At 46.4% G+C, this 13651-nt stretch overlaps 2 protein-coding genes and 1 long non-coding RNA gene across 8 annotated transcripts in view; 2 read left to right on the forward strand and 1 right to left on the reverse strand.

The window, feature by feature from the left end:
- The window catches only part of LOC140205277 (uncharacterized), a 72180-nt gene extending 72023 nt beyond the window's left edge, over positions 1 to 157 (reverse strand). For all 3 annotated transcript variants that reach the window (XR_011887809.1, XR_011887807.1, XR_011887808.1), the window contains exon 1: positions 7 to 157. This is a non-coding gene — a long non-coding RNA (uncharacterized lncRNA). The remainder of the gene's footprint in view (positions 1 to 6) is intronic.
- The window catches only part of LOC140205254 (ovarian cancer G-protein coupled receptor 1-like), a 94429-nt gene that overhangs the window by 64329 nt on the left and 16449 nt on the right, over positions 1 to 13651 (forward strand). The window lies entirely within an intron of this gene.
- The window catches only part of LOC140205262 (ovarian cancer G-protein coupled receptor 1-like), an 87319-nt gene that overhangs the window by 64319 nt on the left and 9349 nt on the right, over positions 1 to 13651 (forward strand). The window contains exon 1 of one of the 4 annotated variants that reach the window (XM_072272759.1): positions 221 to 269. The exons of 2 other annotated variants lie outside the window; for them this stretch is intronic. The gene's annotated coding sequence lies outside the window, so the exon portion shown is untranslated. Of the gene's footprint in view, positions 1 to 220; positions 270 to 472; positions 552 to 13651 lie in introns of those variants that run through there. One more of the 4 variants, XM_072272749.1, reaches the window with a different exon arrangement.

The following is a 13651-nucleotide window of genomic DNA, read 5'->3' on the forward strand; positions in this document are numbered from 1 at the left end:
CCGAACCTGAAGCGGTTGAGAGATCCAGCTAGTCAGCATCTGTTTTATATTAACTTTGTTTAATGCTCGTAGGAAGAAACTAGTTAAAATACATAGAGCCGGGACAAACAATTCCAGTACACTTTCGCAAGCAGAGTGGGGCTTCGTACCGGGGGGGGGGGGGAGTGTGATGTGGTGCGGAAGAGTGGGGACAATCTCAGAGGCACGCACACTTCTGTGTAAAGCAGCTAGTGGTTACCGAGAAGAGGATGTAGTTGAGTGAACACCAGGTGTGGAGTGTGTTGTTGGATTGCTCGACTTAATTTAACTGGCGTTGTTCTTTGCCCGAGGGGGGTGAGATTTCACAGCGACGGAGGTTCTCATTTGCTCCACTTGAGGGATTTTCTGAACCCGGCGGCCTTTTCTTGTCCTTGTAGCGGCAGGGTGAAGTTAACCCTCAAAAACTTTAGGGTGACTTGTGTTGCTTTTAGTCCCGAGAAGCAGCGGGTCGGGTTCATGCTTCAGAGCATGCGAGGCTGCGTTTAAGGTGGGCCGCCCGGGATGCCAAGCCTGTGAGTGGGGTATTGGGTGGGCGGGGATTGACTACCGTGGCAGGCATGAACTTGACACTCGGTCTGAGGTTTCTTCAAACGGGGAGTTGACAAACTCGGCTGTGGAGTGAATTAGGCCCCCACTGGGTTAGGGTGTCAGGTTGACGTGGATCGAGGGGGGAGGGGGGGAGGCAGACTCCTGCCTCAAAGCGCAAATTGTGCGTTCAGGTCCCCGTGACGAGATCTTAAACACAAGAGGTTCTGCAGATGTTGGAAATTTCGAGCAACATAAACAAATGTTGAATAAACTGGGCAGATCAGACAGAATATTCGGAGGAACGGTAAACAGTCGACGGTTTGTGCCAAGACACTTCATCAGGACTCGTGAATGAAGGGTATCAGCCCGATACGTCGACTGTTTATTCCCCACCATAGATGCTGCCTGACCTCCGGCATTTTGTCCTGTTGCTGAAGGGAACTTGTACCCAAGATCACTCACTCACTCAGAACTAGAGTTAGGGTGAAAAGGGGGAGCAAGTGCGGTTACTAGCCAGAGATTGCAGGGGGGCTGAATCCCAGACTTCGGAGCGAAGGAGAGAGTGGGGGCTGAGATCTTTCGAAAACTAAAGAACACGGATAAAGATGGGGGGGAGGGGGGAGAAACGGATTTTTGAAAGACCTGAGATGTAACGTATCCCAGAAGGTTGTGAATACCAGGAATGAGCTCCCAGAGGAATTGGTCAAGGCGGACACAGCTACAACGTTTTAGAGGCATTTAGATAGATACATGGAGAGTTAAGGTCGCTGAGGTCGGCTTGGAGCAGTTGGGCCGAATGGCTGTATTAGCCAATACACGAGAAAAATCTGCAGATGTTGGAAATCCAAGCAAAACGCAAAATGCTGGAGGAACTCAGCAGGTCAGACAGCATCTATGGAAAAGAGTAAATAGTCGGCGTCTCGGTGGAGATCCTTCATCAGGACTCATGAAGGGTCTCGGCGCGAAATGCCAATTGTTTATTCATTTTCATAGCTGCCGAGTTCCTCCAGTATTTTGTATGCGCTGGCTGTATTACTCCGTGATTTAGAGGGAGGAAGTGGAACTGATATTTCAGGGTTATAGTGGGGAGGAAGTGAGGCTGAGACTGGGTGGCGGGGGGGGGCGGTGGTGGTGAGGGGTGTGAGGCTCAGACTCGGGGGAAGCGGAACTGAACCTCAGATGGTTATAGTGGGGATGATGCAGGGCTGATACTGTGGAGGGTTCAGAGCTGGAGTTGGTTTCGGAGGTGGTGAGGTGAGGTTTGAGACCCAGGAGAGGTGTGTACACCTTGGGGCACCCCTGCATCGGGCTTCTTTCCGTAGGTGCCGACTTGATGGGCGCCAACTACCTCCGCCGGTCGGCCGCATTCATCTTAGACAGCCTCGCTCCGAGCCCTCACCTCTTGCCTCCCCTCCCTTTTCGTCTACAATCACCCTCCTCCTCCACTCCCTCACAAAACTACTGGTTTGCCCCGATACATCCGGGGTGCGGTTTTTTGTGGTGTTACACATTAGAATGAGAGGTCCTGGCGGTGGTGGGGCTTTTGGACAAGCACATGAGCAGGCAGGGATCGGAAGGTTTTTGATCATGTGCAGGCAGCAGGGATTAGCTTCATTTGGTATCGTGGTCAGCACAGGCATAGTGGGCCGAAGGGCCTGTTCCTGCGCAGTACTGTTCTGTCAGTGTAACACCTCGCTGCACAAGCAATTCCCGCCACTGTCTGTAAAGAGATTGTACGTCCTCTGCGTGCTCCAGTTGCCGTAAGTTGTCGGAATGCTATGTTAACATCAGACGCTCGGCAATGGCGATAGTTGTGGGTATACTAATGGCGACACTTGCGGGTATCCCCCAGCATTTCCTCGAACTCTGTTGACGCTTTGTAGTATATGTGACCGAGAAAGCTAATCTTTAATCTCAATTGCTGGAAACAAATCTGATTCTTATTCTGATGGGTATGGCTGATTAGTATCACTATGTCTCCATGATGTATCGCTGATAATGCCATTAGGGTAAAGGGTTCACCTCATTGAGATAATTCTGCAGACCAGCTGGAAGTTAGTATTGCCCTCACCTCAGCAACCGATTGCTCTTGGCCATTGGATCGCTGTTAGGTGCACCTCAGGGAGTTGAGGAACCCCACATCAAGGTGCAGGAATGTGTGACATCCTCCCACATTTCACTCTGAGGGTATGATCTCAGATCCAACCTCCAGGCCCAAGCTCTCTGGAAAGCATACTATGTGCAAGGAAAGTCTGCTCTTTGTCTGCAATGAAACCCAAGGCCAGGAGTGGGAGAGAATAGAACATTAGGAGGTGGAATTTTACAGCACAGTACAAGCAACTCCCAGCTCACATTTTGTGTGATCCTCTAACTCCAAGATCAATCTGACCCTTCCCTCACAGATAATGCTTCATTTTTCTATCATTCATGTGTCTGTTTAAGGGTCTCTTAAATGCGTCTGATGTACCCGATTCTACCATCACTCCTGGCAGTGATTTCCACACATGCACCACTGTTTAAAAAAAAGCTACCTTTGACATCTCACCTACAGATTCCTCCAATCACTTTAAAGTTATATCCTTTTGCATTCATCATTTCTACCCTAGGAAAAAGTTTCTTGCAACCCACTTGATCTATGAGTTTAATTACAAGAAAAAATTGTAGAGTAAGCAACTACCATAAACATTGTGCAACAGACTCGATGGACCAAATGGCCTAATTCTGCTCCTATATCTTATGGTCTAAACCTCCAATGAGAGAACACAACCCATACTCAAAATTACTTCAATTCCCTGGCACAGCATTAGGGGAGGATTTAAAAAAATGATTCGTTTCATTTTGTCACTCAGCTTTCCCTCTAATTTTTTAACCAACCATTGCTCTGAGCAGAAAATTTTTACATGGCCTGAAAACTGCTCAGCAATTTAATTTTTTTTTTTGTAATATGTGTTGGTGTTCAACGGACTGGCAGTTTATTAACAATGAGCTACAATTACTTCCACTCTGTGTTTCTTGTTAAAATTTGTAATAGTGTTGTAACTTAAAACACTGACAATGTAAATATGTTGAAGCTCTAAAATGTTTCAAATTAAAGGTTGCAGTATGTTTATTATTTAGAATGTTTATGGATTATATTCATGAGTACACAATGAATGGCAAGGTATTTCACAATTATATTAATGTAGATTTCAAACTTAGAATAATTTCACAATTATATTAACATTGTATAAGAGAAAATTCCAGCGGCACGGCAACAAAGGCTATGTGCACGGGAGCATTTCAGTTACTGTGTGGCCATGCATCTGTGCAGCTTGGAGGGAGCAGTCTTGTCACTTGTACGTCAAAGCAGTGGTCCCCAAACACCAGGCCACAAAGCATGTGCTACCGGGCGGTAAGGAACCGATATGATTTGGCAATATTAAACAATATGAGTCAGCTGCACCTTTCCTCATTCCTTGTCATGCACTGTTGAAGCTGAACACCCCCCACTCTTGTCGGCTGGTCTGCAAGAATATTGTCAATATTAAACCAGTCCATGGTGCAAAAAACGGTTAGGGACACCTGCATCAAAGTATACAGTGTCATTTATATCAACGACCAACAGTCTGAGGACTGTGCTGGGGTAGCCCATTAGTGTCACCAAGCTTCTGATGCCAATGTAGCATGCCCACAACTTGCAAATACCAACCTTTGGAATGTGGGCAGATACCAGAGCACCCGGAGGAAACCCACAAAGTCACAGGGAGAACATCCAAACTACTTACGGACAGTGGCAGGAATGTAACACTGTAAAGTGTTATGCAGTCTGCCATGCTGCACTGAAATGTCATGAAACTGTTGTTGGCATTATTCCTGTTTTTTTTAAAACTCTTGCCACATTCCCATCCAGTTCCCCACCCCCCAGATTCTACTGCTCACCCACAGACTAGGATCAATTTACAGTGCCCAAGTATACTATCAACATGTACATCTTTGGATTTGGTAAGAAACCAGAACACCCAGAGTGAATCTACGAGGTCACAGGGAGCTTTTAAGGGGAATCCTATAGATTCTTTTAAATTGTTTTCCACAACATAGTAAGGATTTTCACTGAGCTGTTTTCCCCCCCACCCCACCCCCCCACTCCCCCTCCCCCCGGTTCATTAGGAACGGAACACATTATCTGTACCAGTTCAAACAAGAAAAACTCTGCAGATGCTAGAATTTCAGGCAACACACACAAAATATGAGTCGTTTGGGGTCATATACAGTGGTGCACCAGGCCCCATGTAGATTGGGAGACTGTTTCGCCAAGCTCCACATTCCATTCCCATTCCTATATGTCTATCCATGGCCTCCTCTACTGTTGTAATGAGGCCACACTCAGGTTGAAGGAACAACACCTTATATTCCGTCTGGGTAGCCTCCAACCTGATGGCATGAACATCAATTTCTCGAACTTCCAATAATGGCCCCCGCCCTCTCCTTCACCAGTACCCAACCCCTTTTCCCTCTCTAACCTTTTCTCCTTACCCACCCATCGCCTCCCTCTGCTGTTCCTCCCATCTCTTCTTTCTTCATGACCTTCGGTCCTCTCCTATCATACCCCCCCCCCGCCCCTTCTCCAACCCTGTATCTCTTTCACAAATCAGCTTCCCAGCTTGTTACTTCTCCCCTCCCCCTCCCGGTTTCTTTGTGTTTCTCTCTCCACCCCCCCCCCAACCTTTTAAATCTACTCCTCAGCTTTTTTTCTCCAGTCCTGCCGAAAGGTCGACTGTACTTTTTTTCACAGATGCTACTTGGCCTGCTGAGTTCCTCCAGCATTTTGTGTGTGTTGCTTATCGGTAGCAGAATCAGTTTTATCACCACTGAGATAAATCATGAAATTTGTGTTATGGCAATAATACAGTGCAATACATAAAGAACACTATAAATTACAATAAGAAATGTATGTATATGCATAGATATATTTGTGTGTGTATATATGTATCTGTGTGTGTGTAAATACGTGTATGTATGGGTATATATCTCGTACAGAAAGAGAGCAGAAATCGAGAGTCCAATAGGAGACAAAGGAGGAGTATAGATTGAAATCAGCGTGCACTAAACAGCAGATGAGTGGAAGAGGGGGACCCAGTGGGAGGAGTGTGTGGGTGATGAACGGATGAAGAGAGTGGACGGGATGGGGAAGGAATCAGAATCAGGTTGAATATTACTGGCGTATCCCGTGAAATATTATGTTTCGCAGCAGCAGTACATTGCAATTCATAATTTAAAAAAATGAAATTACAAAAAGAAATGATATAGTAGAAAATGTAGTGCAAAAACAGAGCAAAAAAAAGAAAAAAATTGAGGCAGTGTACATGGGTTCATTGTCCATTCAGAAATCTGATGGCAGTGGGGAAGAAGCTATTTCTGAAACATTGAGTGTGTGTCTTCAGGCTCCTGAACCTTTTCCTTGATGGTAGCAATGAGAAGGAGGCATGTCCTGGGCGACGGGAATCCTTAAGAGATCAGAAAAGATGCTGATCTTTTGAGGGATCGCCTTTTGAAGATGTCTTTGATGCTGGGGAGGCTAATGGCCAAGATGGTGCTGGCTGTGATTGGAAATTCCTGCAGCTTTTTCTAATCCTGTGCAGTGGCCCCTCCATACCAGATGGTATTGTAACCAGTTAGAAAGCTCTCCATGGTACCTCTGTAGAAATTTGCAAGAGGGTGACAGGAGATTTGACGGTTTAGGAGGAACTGGATAGAAAAGGAGAAGAGGAAAAGGGATGTGGTGGGGGGGGGGACCACTGTGGATGCAGCTCTCGTGTTCAACAAGGCAGTCACCCAGCGTGAGCTCAGTCTCACAGATTACATTCTCTGGAATTGTGTATCTTGAGATGTTGCCAAGTTCAATCTATCAAAGCAAGTTCAGCAAAGCAATGTTCTATATGAGTGTCAGTCCCTGGGGAATATCACTACAAACTTTATTCATTAACTTGTCACAATGTGAAAGTCTCTGGCAAGAACTAGTTTTTATTGTCCACGTCTTATTGCCCCCAAGAAGGTGACAATGGGGTGTCTTTCTTGAAGAACACACACAAAACACTGGAGGAATTCAGCAGGTCAGGCAGCGTCCATGGAGAGGAAGGAGGATAACGTTTCTGTCGTCTTCCTCCTTTCTTTCCAGTCCTGAAGAAGGATTTCGGCCTGAAATGTCGGCTGCTTATTCATTTCCATCGATGATGCCTGTCCTGCTGAGCTGGTATGGTATTTTGTGCGTGTTGCTCTGATTTCCAGCAACTGCAGAATCTCTTGCGTTGAGGAATAAACAATGAATGTTTCGGGTCCAGTCCCTTCACCAGAACTCAAAATTCAATTCTGATGAAGAGACTCTGCCTGAAAAGTCAACTACCTTGTATAGGGAGGATATCGGTGGTGGTTTTGTTTTACGTGGAGAGTGGTGGGTGCGTGGAATCATTGCCAGGGCTGATAGTAGAGGCAGGTACATTAGGGACATTTAGGCATGTGGATGGAAGAAAAATGGAGGGCTATGTGGAGGAGAAGGGTTAAATTGATCTTGGAGCAGGTTAAAAGGCCAGCACAACGATGAGCCTATACTGCACTGTTCTATGTTGTGGGTTCAAGTAGTGATTCAAAGTTCAAACTAAAATTTATTATCAGAGTATGTACATACATGTCACCACATGTATGATGCTCTTTCCTGCAGGCATACTCAGCAAATCATTCAAATGACTCTGTGGAATTCATTGCCACAATGTGACCCTGTGGAGGCCCATATCATGGGGTATATTTAAAGCGGAAGTGAGAGTCATCGAGCACTACTGCACAGAAACAGGCCCTTTGGCCCATCTAGTCCGTGCCAAAGTTATTCTTTCTAGTCCTATAAACCCACACATGGACCACAGCCCTCCATGCACTTAGCCAAACCTCTCTTAAATGTTGTAACCAAGCTCACACCCACCACCTCCTCTGGCAGTTCGATCCACACTCACCCCAGCCTCTGAGTGAAGAAGTTCCCCCTTAGGTTCCCCTTAAATATTTCACCTTTCACCCTTAACCTCTGGTTCTAGTCTCACCCAGCCTCAGTGGAAAAAGCCTGCTTACATTTACCCTGTCTACACCTCTCATAATTTTGCGTGCCTAGTTTATAAGTTGGTAGTTTCTTGATTAGCAAGGGTGTCAAAGGTTATAAGAAGGCAAGAGAATGGTGTTGAGGTGGAAAATAAATCAGCTGTGGTCAAATGGCCTAATTCTGATAGGCCATTCTGGGATACCATTCCGTGTAAAATAAACTTATCCCCTCATTCACTTTGAAAGTCCTTCCTCTCACCTTAAACCGATACCCCCAGCTGCGAGTATAAGCTTTATCTTTGCCTGGTATCTTTTCCCCGTGTGATAGAGATGGAGAGGCTGGGTAGTCTTGGGAAAGTTACTGCAGTGCATGTTGTAGATGGAACACACTGCGGTCACCATGTGGCCGGTGGCAGAGGGGGTGAAAGTTCTGGAAGGTAGCTGGTGACCCAGCAGAAAGATAGTTAACTCACTAAGCTGCACGTACACAGAGTTCCATCATGCTCCTAACTCATGGTTTGTTACTGTTGAAAAAGGCACATTGGGTGTCAGGAGGTGAGTGACTCCTGTTATGGCTATGGTTTTAAAAAAAAAAGGAGAGGAAGGATTTTTACCCTCACCCAATGTGTTCACTAACATTCACCTCAGCTCTGAGCTGGTTCTACCACCTGCAGAGTCATCTTCAAGGCCTCTACAGCTCATTTCTCAGTATTTACACAATTTGTCTTCATCTGCACACTGGCTGCTTGACAGTTGCTATTTATGTATAGTTTTTCATGAATTCTATGGTATTTCTTTATTTTTCCGTAAATACTTGCAAGAAAGTGAACGCGGAAATGTATACAGTGCGTCCTTTAATAATAATTTTACACAGAGGCAAGTTAGGAGTATATGGCAGGAACTCAGAGCATCTGGAGAAAGCCCATGCAATCAGTCTGTACTTTGGATTGAACTGAGCTCTCTGACATTGGGAGGCAGCAGAGTTCAGAACAAGGTGCATTTTCATTACACCCTTCCTGGCTTCAAAGTTCAAAGTAAATTTATTATTAAAGTACATATATGTCACCATATACAACCCCAAGGTTCATTTTCGTGCAGGCAATCACGGTAAATACATGAAACACAATAGAATCAATGGAAGACAACATCCAGCAGGATGGACAACACCCAATGTGAAAAAAAGAACAGCAAACTTTGTGAACACAAAAGAGAAAAAAATAGTAAATCTGTAATAAATATCGAGAACATGAGATGAAGAGTTCTTGAAGGTGAGTGCATAGGTTGTAGAAATAGTTCAGTGATGGGCGAGTGAAATTCAGTGAAGTTAACCCCTCAGGTTCAGGAGCATCATGGTTGAGGGGTAATAACTGTTCCTGAACCTGGTGCTGCAGGTCCTGGGGCTCCTCTACCTTCTTGCTGATGGCAGCAGTGAGAAAAGAGCCTTACCTGGATGGTTCGGGTCCCTGATGATGAATTCTGCTTTCCTGTAACACTGCTCCCGTGGCATTTGCTCAATTGTGGCGAGAGCTTTACCCGCGATGGACTGGCCCGGATAAAACTACTTCTTGTAGGCTTTTCCATACAAGAGCATTGGTATTTCCATACCAGGCCGCGAAACAAGCAGTCAACATACTCTCCACTACACATCCACAGAAGTTTTCCGAAGTTTTAGATGACGTGCCAGATCTTCGCAAACTTCTAAGAAATCACAGAATGTGCCGCGTTTTCTTTGTAATCGCATTCATGTACTGATCCCAGCACTGATCCTCTGAAATGATTGAACTGAGGAATTTAAAACCGCTGACCCGCTCCCACTCTGATCCTCCGACGAGGACTGGCTCGCGGGCCTTCAGGTTCTTCCCCCTGAAGTCAAGTATCAGAACCTGGGTCCTGCCGACATTGAGTGAGAGGGTGTTGCTGTGGCGCCATTCGGCCACATTTTCAACCTCCCTTCCACATGCTGATCGTTCACCAGCTTTGATTCGGCCAAAGACAGTGGTGTCACCGGCGAACTTAAATATGGCATCGGACCCTCACAGTCGCAAGTACAAAGCGAGTACAGTAGAGCAAGAGGACTCAGCACACAGCCTTGTGGTGACCCTGTGCTGACTTCAGTGTCACTCAGAACCGACAAACAGTCTAATCTGTCTCCCCTCATGTCAAATCATCTTAAACGGGGGGCCCCGTGACAGCGTAGCGGTTAGCGCATCACGTTATAAATCAGGATTCAGTTCCCGCTGCTGGTTTTTTTAAAAAGTTTGTACACTCTTCCTGTAAACTCATGGGTTCCCGTGGTTGCTCCGATGTTCTCCCACATTCCAAAGAGATGTGGTTAGGGTTAGTAAGCTTTTGGTGGTAGGAGCATGACAGCACTTGCAACACTGCTCTCCGCACGTCCTGAGCCTGCGTTAGTTTGTTGACACAAACGAGGCATTTCACTGAACGTTGCATGTGCACGTGCGACAATGAAAGCTAATCTTTAAAACAATCTGAAGGAGGAACTCGTAAACACGAGCAATTCTGCAGATGCTGGAAATTCAAGCAACACACATCAAAGTTGCTGGTGAACGCAGCAGGCCAGGCAGCATCTGTAGGAAGAGGTGCAGTCGACGTTTCAGGCCGAGACCCTTCGTCAGGACTAACTGAAGGAAGAGTGAGTAAGAAATTTGAAAGTTGGAGGGGGAGGGGGAGATCCAAAATGATAGGAGGAGACAGGAGGGGGAGGGATGGAGCCAAGAGCTGGACAGGTGATTGGCAAAGGGGATATGAGAGGATCATGGGACAGGAGGCCTAGGGAGAAAGACAAAGGGGGGGGGGGAACCCAGAGGATGGACAAGGGGTATAGTCAGAGGGACAGAGGGAGAAAAAAGAGAGAGAGAGAGAGAGAAAGAATATGTGTATATAAATAAATAACGGATGGGGTACGAGGGGGAGGTGGGGCATTAGCAGAAGTTAGAGAAGTCAATATTCATGCCATCAGGTTGGAGGCTACCCAGACGGAATATAAGGTGTTGTTCCTCCAACCTGAGTCTGGCTTCATCTTTATCTCGGAGGAACTCGGTGGGTTGAACAGCATGGGGTGGGAGGAGCGGGAATTGTCGACATTTTGTGTTGTGATCCAGTATCGGAACTGAGAGGGGGAGGGATGAGGCAGGAGTCCAAGGTGACTGGAGGACTGAGGAGGGGTGGTAGATGACGGGTGGGTTGTGTCAGGGAAAGGAGGACAGTGGGGGAGGGGATTTTGCCTCGCCTATCTCCTCCTAGCTTCTAACTTCATGATCCCTCCCCCGCACCTATCACCTGTCAATGCACTCCTCCCCACTGCCTCCACTTTCTTATTCTGGCTTCTGGCCCTTCCTTTCCAGTCCTGATGAAGAATCTCAGCCCGAAATGTTGTCTGTTTATTCCCCACCATAGAGACCTCCAGCATGTGTGTGTTGCACAAGATTTCTAGTACCTGCAGAATCTTTTGTGTTGAGAATGTACATGACATTGCCTCTGGGTGAGGCTCTGAGTCCTCAGGCTGTGGCTGGGAGGAGGGTAGTTTAATCTTTTTACCTGGCTGAATAGAGTGTCACAGGTGACAGTTCTGTCTTGGGGCAGAGGCTCTGACTCTTCATCCTCACCGAGAGTCGTTCCAAGGGGCGCGCCAGGAATCTTTTTTAGAAAAGAATGGAGAAATTCCTGTGGAATGCAGTCCTGTGGGATTGTTCCCAATTATCTCCACCCCCTCATCACTTATCTTCTGCATTTTGTCTGTTGACATACAGTAAATCACAAATTATGTGTAAATTATGTTAATCTAACTTAGTTATTATGACTGTCCTCATTATGTACTTTGTTACAGCAGCTGCTAAGAGCTAATTTGCATAGTGTTTACACTGTGTGTGTGTGTGTGTGTGTATATATATATATATATATATATATATATATATGCCTATGACACCATAAACGAACTTCTCACTCCTCTCATACCTTCTCTCCTTACCTGCCCATTACCTCCCTCTGGTGCCTCTCCTCCTTCCCTTTCTTCCATGGTCTTCTGTCCTCTCCTTTCAGATTCCCCCTTTATCACTTTCACCAATCAACTTCCCAGCGCTTTACCTCACCCCCTGCCCCTCTCCTGCTTTCACCTATCACCTGCCTCCTTGTATGTCTTTCTCCCCCCCCCCACCTTCTTAGTCTGACTTCTTTCCCCCTCCTTTCCAGTCCTGAGGAAGGGTCTCGGCCTGAAACGTCAACTGTTTAGTATTCTCCATAGGTGCTGCCCGGCCCGCTGAGTTCCTCCACCATTTTGTGTGTGTTGCGATGAACAAGGGTTGCTGGAATGTCTCCAGGAGGTACCCAAAGACGGGCGGTCTCTGTGCAGGCTTGGAAACGGAAGTGGTTGGAGGGGAAGGTTAGGCTCAGGAAGGTGGGGGGGGGAGGTGGTTTAGGCAGCTAATCTTTGGTGTAACCTCTGAGATGTGGGTGGGTCACGCTGGAGCATTGGGATGTGATGGAAGAAGTTAGAAGATATCCCAGCACAGTGGTCCAGGTTGCCCCCTCCTTCGTTGCAGGCTGGTCAGGGAATCTGTTGACTACCCCCTTTCTCTCAGAGGGGCTGTTCATTTGACGCCTGTCGCAGTCCTTGTCATCTCTTGCACTGCAGTCTTTGTTGAAGAAAAGCAGGAGGGTTCTTCCTGGTGGTCTGGCCTGTATTTATCCCACAACATAATAACTAAAACAGACCATCAATATCCATGGGATCTCACTGTGTACTGATTCCCACATTGTATTTTCACATGGGTTGGAATCTGGCCAGCTCCCTGCACGCTTTCCATCTGCATTGGGTTGAGCGGCGAGCTACCAACTCGGCCTTGTGAAAAAGCAGACAGAATGCTAGCGAAATGGCAAAGATCCTGCCCAATGCGCCACAAGGCGCAGAAAGGCGCATTTTTTTTCATAAAGCACAACTTGGTACAGGCCCTTCGGCCCACGTTGTTCTGCTGAACTTTTAACCTACTCTGAGGTAGATTGATCTTACTGTGCTGTGCTAAAGTGTTCTATATTCTACCAATTCACCCCTACCCTCCCAAATAACCCTTCATCTTTCTTTCATCCATGTGGCTATACAAGAGTCCCTTACATGCCCCTAATGTATCTGCCTCTACCACCAGCCATGTCAGCGCATTCTACACACTCTGCGCTCTCTGTGTAAAAAAAAAAACAAAAACTTACCTCTGATATCCCCCAATACTGTCCTCCAATCACTTTAAAATGATACCCCTTTGTATTAGCTATTTCCATCCTGGGGAAAAGTCTCTGTCTGTCCACTTGATCTATGCCTTTTGTCATCTGGTACACCTCTTAACAAGTCACTTCTCATCCTCCTCTCCAAAGAGAAAAGCCCTAGTTTGCTCAACTTATCCTTATAAGGCATGCTCTTTAATCCAGAAAGCATCCTAGTAAATTTCCTCTTCACCTTCTCTAAAGCTTCTGCATCCTTCCTAAAATGAGGCGGCCAGAACCGAGCACAAGTGTGATCTAAGCATGGTTTTACAGAGGGAAGTGAGATAAGGGGCCATTTCTGTCCAGCTGACAGAGCCATCCCATTCTGCTGATGCTGAGTCTTGACCCTTCCTCTGCCTCCACAAATGTTGCTCGATCCTCCAGCAACTTATTTTTTCCTTGAGATTCCAGAATCTCTTATGTCTCAATCCAATTCTCCTGTAATCTATTCTCCCCTCCTCCCTCCCCTCCATTCCCATCAATCGGTATTTAGTACTGATCACGTGTATTGAGCTTTAGTGAAAAGGCTTTTCTCCTTGGAGCAAATGAGGATGACAGGCAACTTTACTGATGTGTACAAGATGATAAGAGGACAGGCAGCGACTGTTTTGTATTTCCCTCAGCATGGAAATGGCTAATAGAAGAGGGCAAACCTTAAGGTGATGGTGGGGGGGGGGGGAGATGTCAGAGGTAAGCTTTTTTTTTACACAGAGGTTGGTGGGTGACGATATACTAAATCTCTCACAGTGATATA

The sequence above is a fragment of the Mobula birostris genome, chromosome 1 (assembly GCF_030028105.1).
Source record: "Mobula birostris isolate sMobBir1 chromosome 1, sMobBir1.hap1, whole genome shotgun sequence".
Taxonomy (NCBI): Eukaryota; Metazoa; Chordata; class Chondrichthyes; order Myliobatiformes; family Myliobatidae; genus Mobula; species Mobula birostris.